Raw genomic sequence first — 22,207 nt, forward strand, 5'->3', positions numbered from 1 at the left:
GTATCATCATGTTATACAATCTACAATCTAAAACACAGAATCTGTCAACAAGAAGATTTAAACCAAAAGTCACAAAAATCATGATTCTTATATCCTTATGATCTTTAATCATCAAGGAACCATTTTCTATAACCAAATCTCATGTCTTTTATTATTTTAATGATTTATAAAATAATATTTATGTACAAACGGTTTCTGTATTTTCTTTTATGACAAGACACACAATTTCTTTTAAAACCATCAACTTGATCATCATTTTATTTCTTATGATTACATGTGTCTGGATACTCAATCCCACAATCCCAAATCAAAGAAACATAACAAAATATATATTAACCATGCTTACTTACTTGCTTGATCAATGCTATCTCACTATTTGTTCCAAGAATCACCCAACTTGATTATGATATTTTGAGAGTGTTTTAGAAAAATAAAATGTACGTGTGTGTGATGTGATATGGACGGCCAAAAGGAAGAAAGAGAATATAACCTTAATTGTTATTTACTCATCATTAACACAATCATTAAGACATAATTAATTTTATAAATACATGTGACATGTTACATTCTATTATAAACATTTTCTAGTAACCATATGTTGTGTACTAGTCTTTTTGTTATTTGTCATGTAATATATCATAGGTTATGTTATTTTAATTATTCACTTCTCCTACAACATATAAGTATACAACAACTAATCATGTAGCATGTAACACAATTTCACCCACCACATATAATACATGTAACATATCATGTGTGACAAATTTATTATAACCTATCATATATTATAACATGTATGACAAGTTTATTATTCTAGTTATCAATAACTAGTTACTCTCACTTAGGTCAGTAACGACACCACTGACTCAATGTATGCATACATGACACTATATGCATGGGAGTTCATTAACTTAGTTAACAGAACTAACTGGGTTTACTGACACAGTCAACAGGATTTAACTGAAAATGCCGAGTGTCATATCGGGGATTAGAAATGTTGAATGTATATTTTATTATGGAGTTGGATATTATAATATGTTTTTATACATATATTTATAAATAAAAACCAAAAATTTAAAACGGGTCGGATTTTCGGGTTTGAAAAGTAACGAATGTTACAGGACTTACAACTTTTGGAAATTTCGTCCCGAAATTAAAATAAAAATAAAATTTTAAAAGAGAACAACTAATATACGAAGTTGTTAGAAGTTTAAACAATTTTATACATACATAATAAAAAAATAGAATAACGCCGATCTTTTAATGACCCAAGAGAACGCCACAAATAGAAAATATGACAAGGACACTTATATATAGGATGTACCAGCGGCGTATCCACCATGCTCTTATCATATTGTGTTTATCCCGTTCCCCGAAATCATTTCAAGTTCCGAGTTATTTCACACAACTAGACTTATTATATTTTCCATGCGAGAACTTTGATAATTACGTGTCGACCCTAATTACCTCTATCGTCGGATGGTCCATATAATGTGCCCATATTGTGTGGTTTTAAGACATAGACCTTAGATATATAAATAAAATTCTCATATATAACGTTAAAAATAAAAATAATGAATTAAAAGGGTAAAACATTACAAAACACATTGTTATACCATTCAGGCCAAGGATAACGCAAAAACACTAAGTCAAATAAATGAAATCATCATAGTCTGAACCAAGTAAACGATGTTGAAAACAAAATGAAAGAGGTAATGAAATTTAAGAATGAAAACATTTGCATTATGAACATCGTAACATGTAATTGAAATAATGGGATTGAGAATAACGTGGTGAGTAAACGTAGCATTTAACCAACGAAATATGAACATGTAATTTGTTAACGCATTGGGTTCGAGAATAGTTTAAATGAACGAAACTTTTAAGTATCAAAATATCATGATGTTTAAAAAAAATGAAAATCTCCAATAGAACATTGACGTGACCAATGACAGCGTTGAGATGAATAAACAATTATTTATGGCTATTTATATCTTACTCTCCTCAGACCGTACCATAGCTTTGTTATTGGTGAGATACGATGATGATGAGTTGTAGAGCTACTTTTTTAATCAGGGTATTATTACTATTATCAGTAATTTACTGATTTTTGTTTTGTTTTCTTTAGCCACACTATATGTTATTTGTATCGTTATTCTTTGTATTTTAAAAATGTTTGAGCCATTGGTCTCGACGGGGCATCATCTCTGTCTCCTAGGATAGATTTGATATTGTCTCATCTCGCCATCTCAGACTCTACCAATACCTTGCTATATGTGGGATTTTACTGGGTATGTTTTCTTGTAGGGTATGTTAGCTCGGTGACATTATTTTCAGATACTACCGTGACTGCTGGTATTCGAAGTCGACGTGGCTGCTGGTCTTCGAAGTCAATTTTGCTATTATCGCGCCTATTCATTTCTTCTATTTATTTAACTTATATTGATTAATTAAAAGTACTTGGCATTAGTAGAGTATTTTATATGACTCAACAAATGACATGGTGACCACTGACAAACCCATATGGCAATATGCCAATATGGCTAACAATATGATCAATGATTTAGAGTTCTAAGACGGACGGTGCCATCAAGCTTTATATGTAGCAAGTTGGGCATGCATAGGCATAACATCACATGAGTAGCAATGTTAATTATAGATATTAATAATTTAACATATGGTTTATTTGTATATTGTCCAACAAGTCCATAGATAGGTTTCTTTAGTTTTTTTTGGCTTCTATCTTCCATATATTAGCGGTTTCAATAATTTCATTTTGTTGTATTTACACTATTCGTTAGACATGTAGTTAATTTTACAATTATCTCTATCTCTGTTATATATAAAGAGTGAATGAATGACCTCTTATGTCTTTCAAAATTTGAGTGAATGTTCAATCAATTATGCAATATGTATAATTGTAAATGTTTAGGGGGGACGGGGCATCGCGTGATGAAGCTCCCATCACGCGTGATGGGTTTTTGAACACCGCCGCCACTCCGTTATCAAGCTTGATGGAGGTGTTTTGCGTGATGGCCATCACGCTTTAAGTGGGTTTGAGTGATGAAACTCTCTCTCTCTATATACATATATATACACCTCAAATACAATCATTTCACTCACATAAAAACCTATATGTATATATATATATGTATGTATATATACCAAAACCTATCACACCACACCACCCCTACCAAATTCTATCAAAATGTGATGGATTTGGGGTTGGTGACGTGGCATAGTTTGATTGGGTGGGGTGTGTGATGATTGATGCCATCACCTCCACCACCCCTCCCCCCCCCCTTATATTTTTCAAAATTTGAGGGTATTTATGTCTTTACTCAACACTCACTAACCATAATTTTCATTTTAATTCGATAGTTACAATAATTACCATTCAGTAGTTACAATAATTACCCTTAAACTTTAGATAACATTTGTAATATCTAATAATAGTTACACATCTAACCCTCATCTTTATCACAAAAACTTGACAAATTTATTTATGTTTTTTGTTTCCGTCTATATCTTTAAATATATTATGTTTTAAAAAAAACTGAACATACCAGTACGACGTGCTAATATTTGTCGACGTTTAGATATAAAAAATCTTCCAAACCAATATGTGTACAAGTTAACGAAGCATTAATGTACAAGTTAGATATGCAACTATAAATCTATAAATAAATTTACATTCTCTAACTATAGTTACAATAACTACCCTTAAACTTTATTATTATTATTATTATTATTATTATTATTATTATTAAGCTTGTTGGGACCTACGCTGTGTTTTTTGTATTTATTATGGGTGAAAGTAATTACTAAAAATACTGTATATTGTTTTGTTATAGTTTACAAAATCATTCTTATGTTAATAATATATGGAATACCGTAATGCAATGTAGTGACAAAGACAAACTTTCAAACTTTCAATGACATTGATAAAAAAGTGTTATGGTTTCACTGATAACAAAGAGATAATTAAAACTATGGAACAATTTCATACAAAACACTATACTAAATCCGTTATTACTGATTGATATTAAATAACATAATTAAAATTATATAATAAATATTTTATATTTTATATTGCTTTATGCCTTTTCTTTTTGATGTTTTAATCATGTTGGTTGTTTCGAGCTCAAGCCGAGCTAGCTCGACATGTATTCGAGTCGAGCTTGGCTCGGCTCGGCTCATTGACAACCCAACATACATGTTTCAACCGAACCAATTCAACAATTAACATAATAAACTTTTGTAAAACATTAAATGATTAAGAAAACTATTATAAGCATAGGAAAACTGTTAATCTATGAAGGGAGACAAAAACAAATAGTGTGAGAAGTATTTGTGACATCGAAAGAAACCCATAAAAATTTTCAAGAAAGATATTAAAAAAATAATAACTCAAAACTATAAAAAACCTAATATAACATAATGCCGAGAAAAATATAACACAATGTTGATTAACATAACACAATATTAAAAAAAGACACTATCAATAAAAAAAAGACACAATCAATGACGGAAATAAATAAAAAACACAATGATATTTTTTCAACATTTTTTTTGAGAATAAGGAAGAAGGGAGGAACATTTTTGTTTTTTTTTTTCACTTTTATTTAAATTTTGGGTGATGAGTTTTTTTTATTATATATATTCTTTATTCTGTTTCTTTCTTTCTCTATTTATTATTATTTTTAAGGGTTTTTTTAATGAGCACAAATCCTTTGCATCTTTCTTAATGTTATTTCATTTTTGTAGAATAACTTGAACATGTATGGATAAATACTATACACTATATCATGAAAAGATTGATAAACTAACATAAACAAGTATCAAATTGCAAATTCTTGCCGCCGCAACATCACAAAGGTTTCAAACTAGTAAAATCCTTAAGTTAAGTGAGAAATATCCTTTTTTATACGTTTGGAATTACTAGTAGGTGTGCCCGCACGTTGCGACGAGGACGCAACACGGGATCTGTCGGTATGAGTTCGGTTTGTGGTGGAGACGTAGCAGGAATTTGATGGCACCAGTGTTGTTCGTGACCGTATCGTAGTTCACTATAGGTTAACTGTTAACACAAGACAATTTGCAAGATGGTACTCGTTTATGTTAACTTGTCCATCATATTGCTTTATTAGTTTCCTAATTATTTAGTTTCCTAATTAGTTTATTTATTTTATTGTTTTATTTAAATTAAAGATTTCGAGTTAATAGCATTAATGTGGTCTATCTATGTCATAAGTGTTACATAATACAACAACAATAACAACAACAATAATAAAAATACTAATAATAATAATAATAATAATAATATCTAAAATAGTTAAATTAATAATACTAATAATTGTAATGAAAATAATAACAGAAGTATCATAAATTATAAGTAATCATAATATTATTAGTAACACTTTTAACAACCACAATAGACACTTAACAAAACTTTAATCACTAACAAAATATTATAAACAAATTCTAATTAAAAGACATCACAAAATCTAAATATATAAATATGGACTAATTTAATTAATATTCAAATAATAAATTCCCGAATATTTATGTTATTCCGAAACTTTTTATCACTATTAATTATTTAATTGGTTTTGACCATCAAAAGTTCAAAAGTTCAACTATTGCAATCAATTCCAACATATCAAAGAAGTAAAAGAAAAAAGTCAACTATGACATGTGGTTTCAAAGATAAATGCATTAACTAATGCTTATACTATAAGAAAATATAATGGTCTATTGTGGTACTTTTTTGTAAAACGACTCATTTCCACCAAGTAAATTGGCTGTTACATGTTATAATCATTGGTTAAATTGATAACTTTAAATTGGCTATTACATGTTATAATCATTAGTTAAATTGATAACTTTTTAAGACCGTACCCTTTGACCAAAACTTACTTTGCTCATGGCATGTTTTGACCCAAACACATTATGATAAGTCACTATTCTTACATTTACACAAGCCTTTTTGTACGTTCAACTGCATCTTTCACATTCAGCCAACATGGATCATGTATATTAAGATAATGCCACATGTGTCGAAATTTAAAACAACAATAATATGAACTTAAGAAAAACGAAATATCAAAATTCTCTTCTCCATCATTCAACATGGTTCCACTACCGCCATGTGATGACGTCATACCACAAAAACTGCTAAAATTCCCAACATTCTCCCCCACCGAACCCGTGGGTGGTTCACTCTCGTTTGGCACCACCCTGCTCCAGCAAATGATTATAAGCAAGTCCTTATGTTCTATAAGAACCAACAACAACAAATAACATTACCTTTGTAGCAGCTAACAAGACTATACAAATATGAAAAAACAACACTTTGTACCTCGTAAACTACTCTATATTTGGTATGCTAAAAGTTCGAAGTCGAGCTTAAACTTGAGATATCTATTATATATGGTTATTATGTATATAAATATAGCAACAAATAACATTACTTCTGTAGTTTAATACCACCCAAAACTCTTATCAATCTGAAAAAACACCACACTTTGTATCTCCTAGCTACTCTATGTTGGTATGCTTAAAGTTCGAATAAGGCGAGCTTAAACTTGGGAGATCTATTTAATGAAACAGTATATATAAGGTTATTTATGTAACTACATTATAATATCATAATCATTAAAACTTGATCATGTATATTAAGGCCTATATATAGCTAACCTGTTAGTTATATATACACAATAAAAATAATAAATAGTTCAAAAAATAATGAATGAGTCAAAAGATTTAGATATAAATATGTAGAAACTCGAATAGTCAATCATTTATACATTTGCATGAATATATACATGTCATGTCACAAACTTCTATCCAGTGTGTATACACATATACACTCATGTATATAGATAATTACATACATTGAAACCACCAATTAGGATGAAGTCGAGCAGCCATAAAACAATTGATCATCAACAGTGTTATAGTACAAGGAGAATAACTTGTTATCAAACTCTGAGACGACTTTATGAACCGATAATCTACAATATCACTTACTGATCCTAGCAATGCAAATGCCTATTTTTCATTTTTATGTTGATTCTTATGATTAACGGTTGTTCAACAAACTCGGTAACTCTGTCCACTACGTAACAAAAAAATATTAGATATTTTATTGTGGTTATTTGTGTTGATATTTGTTACACAAAATCAGCCGCGTTTACCTTGGCTGCTTGAACTTCAAGATGATCGGTCTTGATCTCACATAACGGGCCACAACACGCATATGAAGAAAATATCCGGTTTTTTAAAGGCCACATTGTGCGGGTGCCAAAAAGCTATAACTTCCAAGAATGTCGTATCAATCTAAAACACAAATACGACCCGTTAAACCCGATTCTTTTACATGTTATTACTTTAAAGTACAAGTTAAACCGGAAAAAAATGCTAAGTTACATAAAATAGTTGTACTTATATAAAAATATTATACCGGGTTCATTTTAACTTTTTATTTTAGGATGAGGTATTCGAATTAATTTAAATTTGAATTTTGACATAAAGTGATGAAACACATTTAAAAAAAAAATTAAAAAAATAATAAAAAACTAAACAGTTCAACCTGTGACCCGTCAGGTTGACATGAACATGACTCGTTTAGCCAAACGTGTTCACAGGTTCAACCCAAAACTGCCCGTGCCCCGTTTTTACTATACATAAACCAACAACATTATGAGTCTAATATGGGAATTTACCCGGGTTCATCATCAAATGCATTAACGACTCACCTTTCAGTAACAAACACGGGGTTTTGCTTGATCAATCATAACGATATGAATAACTTCCCATCTTATATGTTTCTTGCCCTACAAAACCAACAGAATTATCTATAAAACAAGGGAAATATTAGCTTTCTGGAAATGCTAATGATATTCACAATCATTAACAAATTCATCACATTTTCGTTCAAAGACTGTAGAAATATGATACCTTTGTTATAGTAGTTGAAGGGGGAAACAATAAAGGAACCAACTTTGTAGTTGGAAGTGCTGAAAGACAACATAGGACCCGTCAATGTTGACAAAAAAAACTGATTTGCATAATACAGTTTCAAATCATGAGTAATTTTGAGTTGCATGCCTGTTTTATACAGTACGTCACAGCAAGAACAGCCCATGGCATCATCTCAAATCTGCAGTTTGTGTAAACTTTGATAGTTTGATATCAAAGTTCTTGTGAATTTGATGGTAGAGTTTCATGCCATATGAGACCAAAAATAATTACTTTAGCAAACACAAGTTATGATAAAAATGACTAATTTAGATATGCTCACCCAATGGAAATCAGAGATTATGTTTCCTGATCAAGAACCCGAATTAGTGGAAGAAGGTGCTAGATGACCGTGCACATCAACTACAATGATCAGAATTTAGAAGCACAGATAGTATATTATTAATATGTTGCATTATCTGGATTATTTCTCATTCTTACCTTTATGTATAAATATACACAGGCGACCAATTGTTTATGTGGCTAATTGATTTACAAAACAACAAGGGAAAAACAAAGCATAACTGAATCAAATACCTGGAAAAAATGAACCCTAAGTTTGAATGGGAATGATCAAGAATTGTGAAAACTGCATACTTATTAAGGTTGCGGGGAATGGTTAAAAGCTGCAGAATATATGATAGTTGTTTAAGGATTTAATTCATCTACACAAACAATATAAGACAAACACACACAAAAAAGACATGAAAAAACCCCACATTTCATTCAGACATATCATCAAACAGTTAACATGCATGAACCGAACATCAGTTGAATCTAACATTGAACAATGAACAGTGAAATAAATTCGGTTAGATCAAACAATATTAGGCCGATTAGGTTATACTGAAAGTAAAATCGACCTGGTAATGAAGATTAGGTCACTCTTGAAGCCGTTTGAATTCATCAAAATACATCTCCATCATATCAATAAATCGATCGTTATCATGAGCAGAACATCGGGTGTGTTTTACGAGCAATGATCTGGTGGGCTTGATTGACCTCTCCATCATGCAAATTAGAGGGGGGTTTTAAAGGTGAAGGAAGCGCATAGGTTGTAATTGAAACGCACAGGTCATCAAATCCGATTGACTTATCAACGTTAATGCTGGTAACATAATTGCGGAGATTAGGGACTTCCCGGAGATTTGCCGGAATTTCATTTTAAGGCGTCTCAGAGAGAGAAAATAAGAAATATGGAAGGTTGTTTATATCTATTATTATAATATAATGTATATACATAAATTCACTTTATGTATAACCAAAAAGTCGTGGTCTTTTCATTATATTAATTAACCCAACTACGTACGTACGTACGAATAAAAAACATTACCAAGTAGGTTGTGGTGACAACCACATTTTCACATTTGCACAGGTGACTGCCTGCCCCTACTATAGAATATAGATCATGAATATGTTTTTCAGGTTTTAGGTGTCATTTTAAACAAATTCTCAAAATAGGTATTATAAACTAGTCGTGACGAATAGTTTATGATTGTCAACGAGTAGTTTGTATAACCAATAAAAATTTGCCACGTGTCTATAAACTAATCGTAACGACCAGTTTCACTAATCATCTACTCGTAAAGATTAAATAAGTTTAAAGCTTCGTAATCAACGCCCACGAGTAAATAAGATATCATTTAGTCGCGACGAGCAGATTATAAAACCTTAAGAGTCGCGAGTAGTTTATCAAACTATCCATGACGATGAGTTTGATTACCAAATGCATTGAACCGGTTTGTTTTTCAAATCACTAACCGGAATGGTTAATTTGTTTGGTCAACTAGTCGTTACGAGTAGATATTGGTCAACGATTACTTTACATCCATTATACGAGTATTTTATTGGTAATTTGTTGGGCCTAGTTTTGTGGTTTGAGCTTGTTTGTACTTATTTCTTTGTATTTGGGCTTGGGTTTTGGGTGCACATGTAAACCGAGAACACTTATGTGTTCTCGGTGGGCTTGGTGTTGTTTGGGCCGGCCTTTGGTTGTTATCCCTATATATAGAGGTGTGATGTATAGGGTTATGGTTGTTCATTCCTAGTATTATTATCTATCATTGTAAGTGCTTAAGCACCCGACGTATTCAATAATATACGTGTGTTTTGAAGCAATTCCGAGTTACCTTTACTGTTCTTATTCATATTCTTGAATCACCGAGTGTTGGTATTCCGCACCAATACTCGTTTGGTTGATATCATATTGTAGTGATCCAGATTCGGGACTTACAATTGGTATCAGAGCCTTTGACGAATTCAGGCTCGTTATTGTGATATCAACGATTCAAGGATATTATCTACAAGGTTTGGTGAATATTTCCGGCGAGGCAGTGTTCGGAGAAGAAAGATCAGTCTATTATTGGATATAATTTGGCTGACTTAAAAAATTAAATCGAATCCCACATTAGTTGGAAAGTTGTTACAGTTAAGTTGAAGTTTTCTCAGGTTTTCGGCCTACATAGTTCTCGGAAACATTGTGTTCTCGGCGAATAAGTGATTTCGGTCAACTAATTTGGTCAACCAACTCAGTTCTCGGTCAAAAGATTGGTGAAAATTGAGTTCTCGGTGAATATCTTGGTCAAACCTTGGTTTTCGGTCAACTATTGTTTTCGGCCAAACAGTGTTTTCGGTCAAGCTTTGGGTCTTCGGTCCGTCTTTGTTCTCTGTCAACAACTGATCTCGGCTGTCTGTGGTTCTCGGTCAAAGAATTAGTCAACCAGCTTGGTTCTCGGTTTACGCATCTCAGTGTATTCAACCCAGACTGTTTGTTTGGGCTTTGCCTTCTTGGACTTAATATTTAATTGGACCTAAAATACATCAGTAACAGTTTTGATATGGCCCAGTTAACAAATGGCAGCAACTCAACCAACTCGTCACTTCACCAAGAACTTGATTCAATCATGGGTACTGTTACACGTGTACCTCGTTTATTATCCCCTGAATGGTTCAATGAATGGAAATTTCGTTTTGAGCACTATGCCAAGATGAAAGACTCAAAAATTTGGAAAAGCATCGTGAGAGGACCTCAAGTAATCACCTACCAAAGGGATGGATCAACCGAGGTCCTTATAAAGCCGGTTGCTCAATATGATGATGCTGATTTTGAAAAGGTCGAAGAAGATGAGAAAGCTCTTTCAACTCTAACTATGGCATTCACACCCGAGATTGCACTTCAGTTTAGAGAACTCCGCTCGGCTAAAGAGTTGTGGGCCGCCCTGATAGAAGTTTATGAAGGAAATGAGGATATGAAAAGAAGTCGTCAAGATCTGCTGCGTCAGAAATTTAATATGTTTAATCACGTTCTGGGAGAGACACTGGAATCTCAGCTTCAAAGGTTTATATCCCTTGTAACTGAGATGAGAACTGCTGGAATCTTTCTACAAACCTCAGAGATTAACAACAAGTTGGTGAACTCTCTGCCAAAGAATTGGGAAATGCATGTTGCAGTCATTAAAAAGACCAAAGACCTTAACAGAATAAGTATGACTGAGATGATAAACAGCGGGCAATAAATCATGCTAGTTCTTATAGCGCTGCTGGATATAACGTTACTTCTAACAGTGCCCTCATGTCTAAAGATAGTTTCTCACTATTTAAGCCCTCTCAACTACCACCACTGGGAAACTTTCAGATGTTCTCGTCCACCCTCGGTCAATCATCGTCATCAAATTCACCTAATCCAGCTCCAGTATTTTTTACCAAATCTGGTCAGTCGGTCAGTGATTCTGGCAAAACCACTTCCAGTGTAAACTCGAGCCAGATTCCCACTATACCAAAAGAAACTCAAGAGAATATCGCATTAATGACGGGATTTATGAATTGTTACCATGCTTTTCTGGCAGGAGATTTAGTCCAACCCATGGCGGCTACTGAATTTGATCAGATTCACCCTGATGATGTTGAAGAAATGGACATCTCGTGGCAAATTGCCATGGTGGTTTTCCGTGCTAAGAAGTTCACCAAAAGGACGGGTAGAAATAATTGGAATATGCCAAATAATCAAAAAGTGGGTTTCAACAAGGAGACTCAGGTGTTACAACTGTCACGAGCCGGGTCATTTTGCTCGTGAATGTACTAATCCGGTTAAGGATGGGAATACGGAACGGGCTTTGGTTCCAGTTGGAAATGCTCGGGGTGAAGCTGGAGGTAGTTCAGGAAATAATGAAAGGGGTATGGATGCTCAAACGTTCTCTTGGGAAGATCAGATGGCTGCGCTGAACATTGGAAATCAGACTGCGAACTTCGCAACTGTTGAAGATTCTGAAGATGAAAACACTGCTGAGGAGAAGGTCAGGGAACTTCAATTTGCATACATGGCGTTCACTTCTCCGGATTTAACTGAGGTACGTTTTCAACCATGTTCTTTGAATTGTGGCGAGAAAATAGAAATGTATAAACTACATAATGACAGTTTAAATTGAGATATGGAAAGAATAAAATCAAAGAGTTTTAAACTTAAGAAAAATGAAAAGGGCTTTCTAGACAAAATAGAATCTTTTAATAAAGACATTAAAAAACTTAAGTCTGATTTTAGTATAAAAAGTTGTCATCACCTTGATGCCAAATAAGAAATCGTTGAATTAACTGCTAAACTGGAAGCCTCCAAGCTAGAAGTCTTAAATTTCACTAGCAAGTTTGAAAAGGCTGAACTTGATTTTAAAAAATTCGATGGTTCCAGCAAAGTAGTTGATTCAATGAATGAAAATCAACTGTGGTGGAAAGAAAATGAAGGTGAAGGCATAGGATATAGTCAGGTTCCCCCCTCCATATAATCACAATTATGTTCCTACTCCTGTCACCAAAGAACAAGAAGAAAAGATAAAGGGTATGAAGTATGGTAAACCAAACAAAGGTGATGGAACCAGCTCTACTGATGCTGGTTCTTCTAATCTAAAGATGAACGATTCTAATGTCTCTACTTCATGTGCAGAAAGAGTAATTGTGAAGGAATGGACTGGTGAGGATGACGACCCGTGTTTTGATTTTGATAATAATGTTGTTTCTGATGTTTCTTTAAAACTTCCTGTTTTGAATTCTGTTATTCCGACTGTTTATGTGGGTTCTGTTTTAAAGAGCAAGGATTCTTGTGTGGTTGATTGGGTTAAGACTTTAAAATCTAATAATGTGGTTTCTAATAAAAGCAAAATTTTTTCAAAAAATTCAAAAACATCACAAAAATATGTTGCACCTAAGTTTGTCAAGGAGGGATGCTCTAAAGACAAACAAGGTGATAAGTTCAAAAGGCAAAATGTGAATTCTCACAAATCTAAACAGACTGGTCCACACAACCAGTTCAGACAAGGAGCTGCCCAGAGTGATTTTTTCATAAAACTTCAGACATGTTTTAACTGTGGCACTCCTGGTCATATTGCCAGAAATTGTCCACATCGTCCGTACATTCCATACTACGGATTTTATCAAAGGAATATGCCATATGTGCCTCATAATGAATATAGGCCAGGGTTTAGACATTATTCGGCTAGTTCTTTTGACGATGACTGGAATCGAAACAAATCTGACAGGTTTAGTCCTCATCAGACCAAACCTAACATGATCAAAAGAAGGGTTAGTAAAGGTGTCTCAAGTTCAAAATCCCATATAAACACTAACACTAGACCTAAACAGGAGAAGAAAATGGTTTCATCTAATCATTCTACATCTAAAACACCGGAGATCATGACAACCATTCGTACTTATAACTCCAAGTCACACAGACATAAATGGTTGCCTAAATCTCCGGCTAAAGAGTCAACAAAATCTATTTTTGATGATCAAAAGGACATGTCATGGCAATCCGTGACAACTGTAGACGAATCAGGGTCACCCAGTGTAAGTATGGACTGGGTACCAAAAACTAACTAATCCCGCGTTTCGTGCAGGGACAGCTATGGAGGAATATCATCAGACCTTGGTATGTTGATAGTGGCTGTTCCAGGCACATGAAAGGAGACATCACCCAGCTACGCAACATTCAAACATTTAAGGGTGGGTATGTGTCCTTTGTGGGAGGAGAGAAAGGAAAGATCACTCAAAAGGGTACTGTAAGTAACGGTGTTCTAAAATTTGAAAATGTTAATTTTGTTCCAGAATTGAAGCATAGTCTTTTGAGCGTGTCACAAATTTGTGACAAAGATTTTTAAACTCACTTTACTAAAAAGGAGTGCTTAATTCTGAAACCTGGTATAATCATACAAGAAGAGTGGATTCTTGTTCGATCACAACGAAAAGATAATGCCTATGTGATCGACATGAACAAAAATGTTCCTGACGAAATAACCTGTCTGTTTTCAAAAGTGTCAGAACATAATGCGATGCTTTGGCATCGTCGGCTTAGTCATGCAAATACTAAAAACCTGAATCGTCTTGCTAAAAACAATCTTGTGCGTGGTCTGCCAATCAAGGATTTTGTGACTGTTGAAAAATGTGTGGCTTGTGATTTGGGAAAACATCATCGAAAATCTCATAAACATAAGTTAATTAATTCAATTTCGTCAGTTTTTCAGCTTCTTCATATGGACCTCTTTGGGCCGGTTCATGTCTTAAGTTTGTCTCGTAGCTCTTATTGTCTTGTTATTACTGATGACTACTCACGTTTTACATGGGTATTTTTCTTGTCAAATAAGAGTGAAACTACAGATCTGATCAAGAAATTTGTAGTGTTAATGGAGAATCAACTGAACCTAAAGCTGAAAGGAATTAGATGTGATAATGGAACAGAATTCAAGAATGCAGTTCTGAATCATTTTTGCCCAGAAAAGGGGGTGTTTCTTCAGTATAGTGCTCCAAGGACACCGCAACAAAATAGGGTTGCTGAAAGAAGAAACCGAACTCTAATTGAGGCAGCAAGAACGATGTTGTGTGACTCCAAACTGCCACTGTTTTTCTGGGCAGAAGCCATTAATACGGCATGCTATGTTCAAAACCGGGTGATAATCACTAAGTCCAAGATGAAAACTCCGTATGAGATCGTTTATGGTCATCAACCCACTGTCGCACATTTAAGAGCCTTCGGGTGTCCGTGCACGTTGCTAAAACTAGAGACCACTCCAAAGTTTGGAGCTGCAGCAGATGAGTGTTACTTTGTTGGATATGCGGGAAATACAGCTTACAGGGTTTACAACAAGTCCACCAAACAGATTACAGAATCCTATGAAGTTGGTTGGTTAGAAGAAAATGAGACTGACGCCCGTGTCGGTCCCGACTGGTTATTTGACTACAATGAATTCTTTAAACCCTTAATGTATTTCCAGTTATCAACACAGAATCTCAAAATGGTCCCATAGTGGAAGCTGTGCAAGTCAGCTCTCAGTCTCTGTCTCATATATCTCCATTACTAGATGATGAGATTGCTGAGCCGGCTAGTACTTCAACCTCAACCGACAATAAGCCTGAACAGTCTTCAGAAGCTGACTGTTCGCCAATCTCGTCTGAGAATACTGCTAATGTTGAGGGGGAGAGTTCTGTTCGTCAGATATTTCGAAGCACACTGTTTCTCGATGCCATTCCAGATGAATACGTTGCCAGCACCTCGTACTCTCACAGTACAACAACGTCTGGATGGAAAAACCCCCTTACTGATTCCGGGGAGAATGTAACAAATCTTCAATCTAGCAGTGATGTTTTCGATCATTCAATTCCTTTCAAGAATCCAAAAGAATCACCCGATTGAGAACATCATAGGTACAATTGAAGCAGGTGTGTCCACCCGAAGTCAGACCGGACACATAAAAAGTTGTATGTTTTCCTGTTTCATATCTCAAATCGAACCAAAGAACGTTGAGATGGCCCTTCAAGAACCTAGTTGGGTCGATGCTATGCATGAAGAACTGAATCAGTTTGATAAGTTGAAAGTGTGGAGATTAGTTAAGCTGCCGGAAGGAAAGAAAGCTCTTGATACAAGATGGGTGTTCAGGAACAAGCAAGATGACACCGGGGTTATTGTTCGTAATAAGGCACGTCTGGTGGTCCGCGGGTTTCGCCAGGTTGAAGGGTTAGATTACACAGAAGTCTATGCTTTCGTAGCTAGACTTGAGGCAATTAGAATTTTTCTGGCTTATGCATCGTATATGGGCTTTACAGTTTATCAGATGGATGTTAAAACAACGTTTTTGTATGGTGAGGTCAAAGAAGAAATTCATGTCGATCAGCCACCGGGTTTCGTTGACTCTAAGAAGCCAAATCATGTTTACAAGTTAGACAAGGCTCTGTATGGGTTGCATCAGGCTCCACGGGCGTGGTATGCTACACTGACTGCGCATCTACTTGACCATGGTTACAAGCGGGGAACGATCGATCAAACCTTGTTCCAGAAAATCATCGGAAAGGATTTGATTCTGGTCCATATATATGTTGATGACATCATCTTCGGTTCCACCAGTGCTGATTTGTGCAAAGAATTTGAAGGTGTTATGAAGAAAAGATTTGAGATGAGCTCGTTGGGTGAAATGACAACTTTTCTTGGGTTACAGGTTCGTCAGAGTTCAGAAGGGATTTTACTTCATCAAGGGAAGTATGTTGAGGATATGCTAATAAAGTTCGAGTTTTAAGATTCAAAGAGTGCAAATACTCCCATGGCGGAAAGACCACTGCTGTCATCTGATCCTGATGGGAGTCCCGTAGATCAAACTTACTACAGATCGATGATCGGGTCTCTGATGTATTTGACGGCAAGTCGTCCTGACATTTTTTTTGCAGTTTCCCAGTGTGCTCGTTTCCAGGCTAAACTTAAACTCTCTCACTTAACTGTTGTTAAACGTATTTTTAGATATCTGAAGGGACAACCGAAGTTAGGTCTTTGGTATCCCAAACAATCAGAATTTGATCTTTATGCTTTTGCTGACAACAATTATGGTGGAGATGACATTGACAGGAAATCCACGTCAGCCGGTTGCCAGTTTCTCGGAGACCGCCTCATCTCATGGCAGTGTAAGAAACAACAAACTGTGTCCACCTCAACCGCCGAAGCATAGTATGTTGCCGCATCCGCTTGCTGCTCTCAGGTTATCTGGATGCAAAATCAGTTGCTGGATTACGGTTTGGAATTTCTTGATACTCCTATTTTCTGTGATAATGATGCGGCCATTGCTATTGTGAAAAACCCTGTCCAACATTCTAAAACCAAGCACATCAATATTAAAGTTCATTTTATTCGTGACTATTTCGATCGAAAATTGATTCATCTTGAACATATCCACACCGATAATAACGTGGCGGACTTATTTACAAAACCGGTCGGAATAGCAAAATTTAATGTGCTTGTGAGTTTTCTTAAAATGCTTCATTTAGAGGATTGAGTTTTTTTTCTTTTGGGGATAAACTTGTACTTTTTTGTTTAGTGTTTGCACAAATTTAGGGGGAGAAAATTTAAAAAAAAAAAGTGTGTGTGAGTTGTTTTTTTTTTTAAAAAAAATATTTTGGGTTTTTCAAGACTCATTTTCGCTTAAAATTATGTCGGTTGCTCAAGTTTGAAGGACATATACTTATATATGGTTGGTCTGGTGTTCTACTTGTAGTTTCACAGGATAGCCATTTACCCAACGACTGAAAGCACCCGGGGCGACTATGATATGTTTTAGTGTTTTGTGCTCTTTCACTTAAAATTATGTCGGTAACTCTGAGTTGGAAGGACATGTGTTTCCATGCATGTTTGGTCCGGTTAACCACTTGTGGTTACAATGGATAGCCATTAACCTGAAAGCTTAAAGTGACCGGGGTGACTGAATGCTTAACACGTGTGTTTTACTCAACTCTCTGGGAAGTGATATTACTATTCAGTTGACAGCTTTTAAGATCTTTAAAATGTTTTTCAAATGGAAATTGATCCACCTTTTGGAAAGTGATAGATAAATTGTTTTTGTGTGCCTAACGGGTGAAGTTATTAAGCTTAAAAGGCTCTAGAACAGTCATTGATATTGTACGGTAGCTTTCCATGATGCGTAAAAGTTAAAGTGATATAAACTAAATTTGTTAAACTTAATGTGGAGGGTCATTTTGAAGACAGGTGCATGTCTCCAGATACATCTCTCCGAATGATAGGCAGAAAAGCAACTACCCAGTCATACACGAGCCCGTTAGTGCCTTGATCACCAAAAAAATATTGTGCTATTGTGTTTATTGTTATGAAAAAAAAAATTAGCAAAAGAGTTATTTATGAGTTACTTTTCTATTATTAAATTACTTTTAATAAAGGCTTAAAGGGATAAACTAGAACTACAGAGATGGGGGCACACAAGTAAGTCCTGTCATGTCGCGAATGAAAGGTTTGTCAGTTTACTGGCACTAAATCCAACGTTCAACCTTAAAGTCTAAAAATTTGCGTTTATAAATTTTTTTTTGATCAAGCACTAGGGGGTTGGAGTCAAATTGGGGTGATTTGGGGAAAGCCAAATACGCTTTGAGAATAGATAGAAGGCACCACAGGTCCATGAGTGACGTCCATCTAAGCTTTATGTCGAACTGAACCCTAATCATATCACTGATGCAATGAAAATCATGCTAAGTATGCTATACCTGCTATCAACCTGTCTCTTTATGTCATAATAACGCTGAACATGAATCTTTGTGACAGCCTCTTAAACAATATGATTCCTTGTTCGGATCTTTTCATAAAAGGGCGGCAGTTTTACGAAGAACTGAAATTTGATCCCGACGTTAAAATAAAGAGAGTTTGTCTTCTTGTGTGTGGATAATTTATTTTTGTTTTATTTTATCTTATTTTATTTTATTTTATCCTGTCTTGGCTAATATTACCTTTCTTCGAAATTACTCTCCTCGAAACGTTTGTGTAAATGGTGTTTTTTCTTAAAACTTGGGCTTTGAAAGATTCGGATATCATCTAATGGATCTTGAGTTCTGTTGGGCTGGTTTTTGGGTTTTAACTCACCTTGAGCCCACAAAGAGTTCTCGGCCCGCTGAGTTTGACATAAATATATTAAGAAGTTTTCTTTTTCTTTTTCACTTTTATTATCTTTTAAATCTCAAAACCCTCCCAGCCGAGATCCTAAAATATTTCTTGCCAAGATCAAAACTCTTTCACTAATCAAAGCTTCAAGTGTGTTTGGTAATTAGCAGGTACTGGAGATAATCACAAATGGTTTACATGTCACTAAGATCGATCGTTGTGGCCTCACAAACTGTCTTTACGGATGACTTGATGAACTCTGATCATTGGTGTTATGAGTAAAAAAGGGTTTTTGATGGATTTAATAATGGTTATTTAGGGGTTTTTAGCTGTTTATGTATGTGTTTTTACAGGTTTAATGGAGGTTTTTGGGGGATCTCGGTAGGTGGAAGATGATACACATATTCCAAGGTGGAATCCAAAGGGGTTCTCTGCCCAGGTGGAAAGGAGTTCTCGGTTTGACTTATGTTGACCAAGAACTCCCATATATTATCATATATCGTTCTCGGTCACATATTGACAGAAAATTCGTCTGTTCTCGGTCAATTTTGGTGACCGAGAACCCCTGTTCTCGGTTGTTTGTCATTGACTTCTTTTGACCGAGAACCCCCTTACTTGACCGAGATCCCCCCTGCCTGGCCCATATTCTCACTGCTTGGGCCCAGATTCTCATTGCGGTACACTATTGGACCACTCCAACGTAACCTAGACCGCCACAGAAGTTCTTTTAAGCCCACCATGCCTAATAATCCATTTGTACTTTAATTTATGGCTCAAACGTCTATTACTTCTATCTAACTTGCTAAGTTTGGTACAGATATGGCTGATCAAAATTCGTTAAAGTTTGTAGAGACTCATAATATAGCTGGTCACCTGTATGATCCACCTTTGGCTCACAAGGAGTTCATGTCGATGGACTGAATACTTGCAAGATCTCTCATGCTCTTCGTGAGAATCCTGTCATTTGCAAGAAGATGGTCACTGACTTCTGGAAGAATGCGAAGATCAACTCTCAGGGAGCAGACGGAGTTATTTCAATCGACTCCAAAATACAGATGAAGCCTGTTACTGTTACTGAAGCCATTATCAGAGAGGTACTTTTGTTTGGGGATCAACCCGACTACCCAACTGAGTACTCTACAGCCGAAGTTACTGAAGTAATTACAAGAATGGGGTATGAAGGCACTTATCCACCGGAAATCAAGAAACTATTTTATCCTTACTGGAGATACCTATTGCACACGTTTTTCACATGTATCTCAGGAAGAAAGGGGGGTTCCGATGAAATCAGCCACACCCAAATGTCTGCCGTTGCTGCTCTGATCATGGGATGGAACTACAACTATTCCAAGTTCGTCTTTAATGAAATGATAAGCAATCTAAGGGCAAAGAAGAAGGAGATGTTTTTGATGTACCCTAGGTTTTTACAGATGATTTTTTACTCTCATTACACCGACTTGGTTAAATCTGTTGAAACATTGGATATGAAATCTATGGGACCCAGTTCCTATGGGTTAATGAAACAGTCAAGAAAAGAAGCCAAAGTGGTTTACAGGGGATTGAGACCACTTGAAAAATTCGGTCATTTTGCTGAGACCGAAGATGAACCTGTCATAACTCAGGTTGCTGACGAACATGTGGTACCCGCTCAACCACGTGTTGCTACTTTCAAACTTTCTGATGATGAAGATGATGAAATTGAACACCGTCAGACATACACCCCTCAAAGTACTAAAGATTTAAGTGCTTTTGAAGCCGTGAAAGCATTATTACAGTCAACTGCACTGAAACCTCCTCAGTCTGTTGCTGAAGTCAATGAAGAAAACATAGCTGAAGATCCAACTGCAGACTTAGGTCCTCGAAAACGGAGAAAGAAAGATCTGAGGCCTGGAGTAATGATAAATGAATCTGAAACAACCACTACACCAACAACAAACGAAACAACCAACCCAGTTCAACTTCCCACACAACCTGAGACACATGCTTCAGAAACACAAGCTAAACAGGATATACCTGCTGATGAGCCATCATTCCATGATCTGCTGCCTAGTGATTTCGGTGATGACTTTGACTTTGATTTTGAGGCAGAAATTCCTCACACCGACACTACAGACAATCCCTCCGGCTCATCTGGCCCAGACACTCAGGGTCAGTCAAGCACCAGTATGTCAGATAAAGTTGCCCAGATTCTGGCGATGCAGGAAACCTATCTTCAGAATAAAGGTAAAGGGGTGATTTTTGAAGATGCTCCTGTTGATGTTCATGCATTGCAACGTAGAGTTTTTGAACTCGAACAAGATGCGGTAGTCAAAGATGTTCGTATTCAGGAATTGGAGGCGGGAAATTCCGATAAAGACTCCAAGATTAAGGAATTACAGTCCAATATGGGAGAGTTAATTGCACTCTATCTTGACCTCCAACAAAAGCTCTTTCAAAAGTTTGGAGATGAATTTAAAGGCAATGATGATGTAACCTCTAAAGTACCCAATGTGAGTCAAGGTGCTAGGTCTACTGCTCGTCCTGTTGAAAATATTGATGACTTGGAATCTCTGCAACAATATCTAGATGCTCCTCCTGTCTCCAAAAAGAAATCTGATAGAATTAAGAAGAATCTTCTTGAAAAAGGAAAGAAAAAGCTGCTGGTGATGAAAAACTCAAATCAGAATGTGAAATCGTCGGATCATCTAGACATGTTTGTTATTGAATTTCAAAAGGGCTTTAATAGTAAATATGGTGATCGATCGGGAGTTCTATCATGGGGCTTTGATGCGGATAAAAATATGTGGTGGGTTAAAAGGAAATCAGGGGCCACCGAATACTACAAGAAGATGAAAGATTTTGGCTCCTGGAAGAAAGTGGATTTAAGTGATTTAATCAACTCTCCATTCACTAATCCAACTAATGATAAAAGAGGTATTGATTTCTGGAATTTCCAGAAACGAGAGGTATATCGAGGCTTCCCGAATATGAAGACTTCTGAGTCCTTTCTAAAGAAAGCCAAGGGAGTCCAGGATCCGGGGACTGGAAAAACTATGGTTAACGTAATGTGGCCAGCAACAAACAAGGCTACTCACATTCCTGTTCATGACAAGATACCTGATGGCACATTGGATGATATGAGATTCTGGATATATGATAGTGTCACCGCCACTGTCATTATCAAGCTGAAAAAGGGAAAGGGTCAATACAAATTTTTTGAGCCAAGAGATTTATTAAAGCTGGGAGAACGAGACATCAAGACGCTTAATACTCATTAGCTTGTCGCAGATTCGATTTTTGAGA

The sequence above is a fragment of the Bidens hawaiensis genome, unplaced genomic scaffold (assembly GCF_021521415.1).
Source record: "Bidens hawaiensis isolate Kalapana, Puna unplaced genomic scaffold, B.hawaiensis_p1.1 tig00000190_1, whole genome shotgun sequence".
NCBI lineage: Eukaryota > Viridiplantae > Streptophyta > Magnoliopsida > Asterales > Asteraceae > Bidens > Bidens hawaiensis.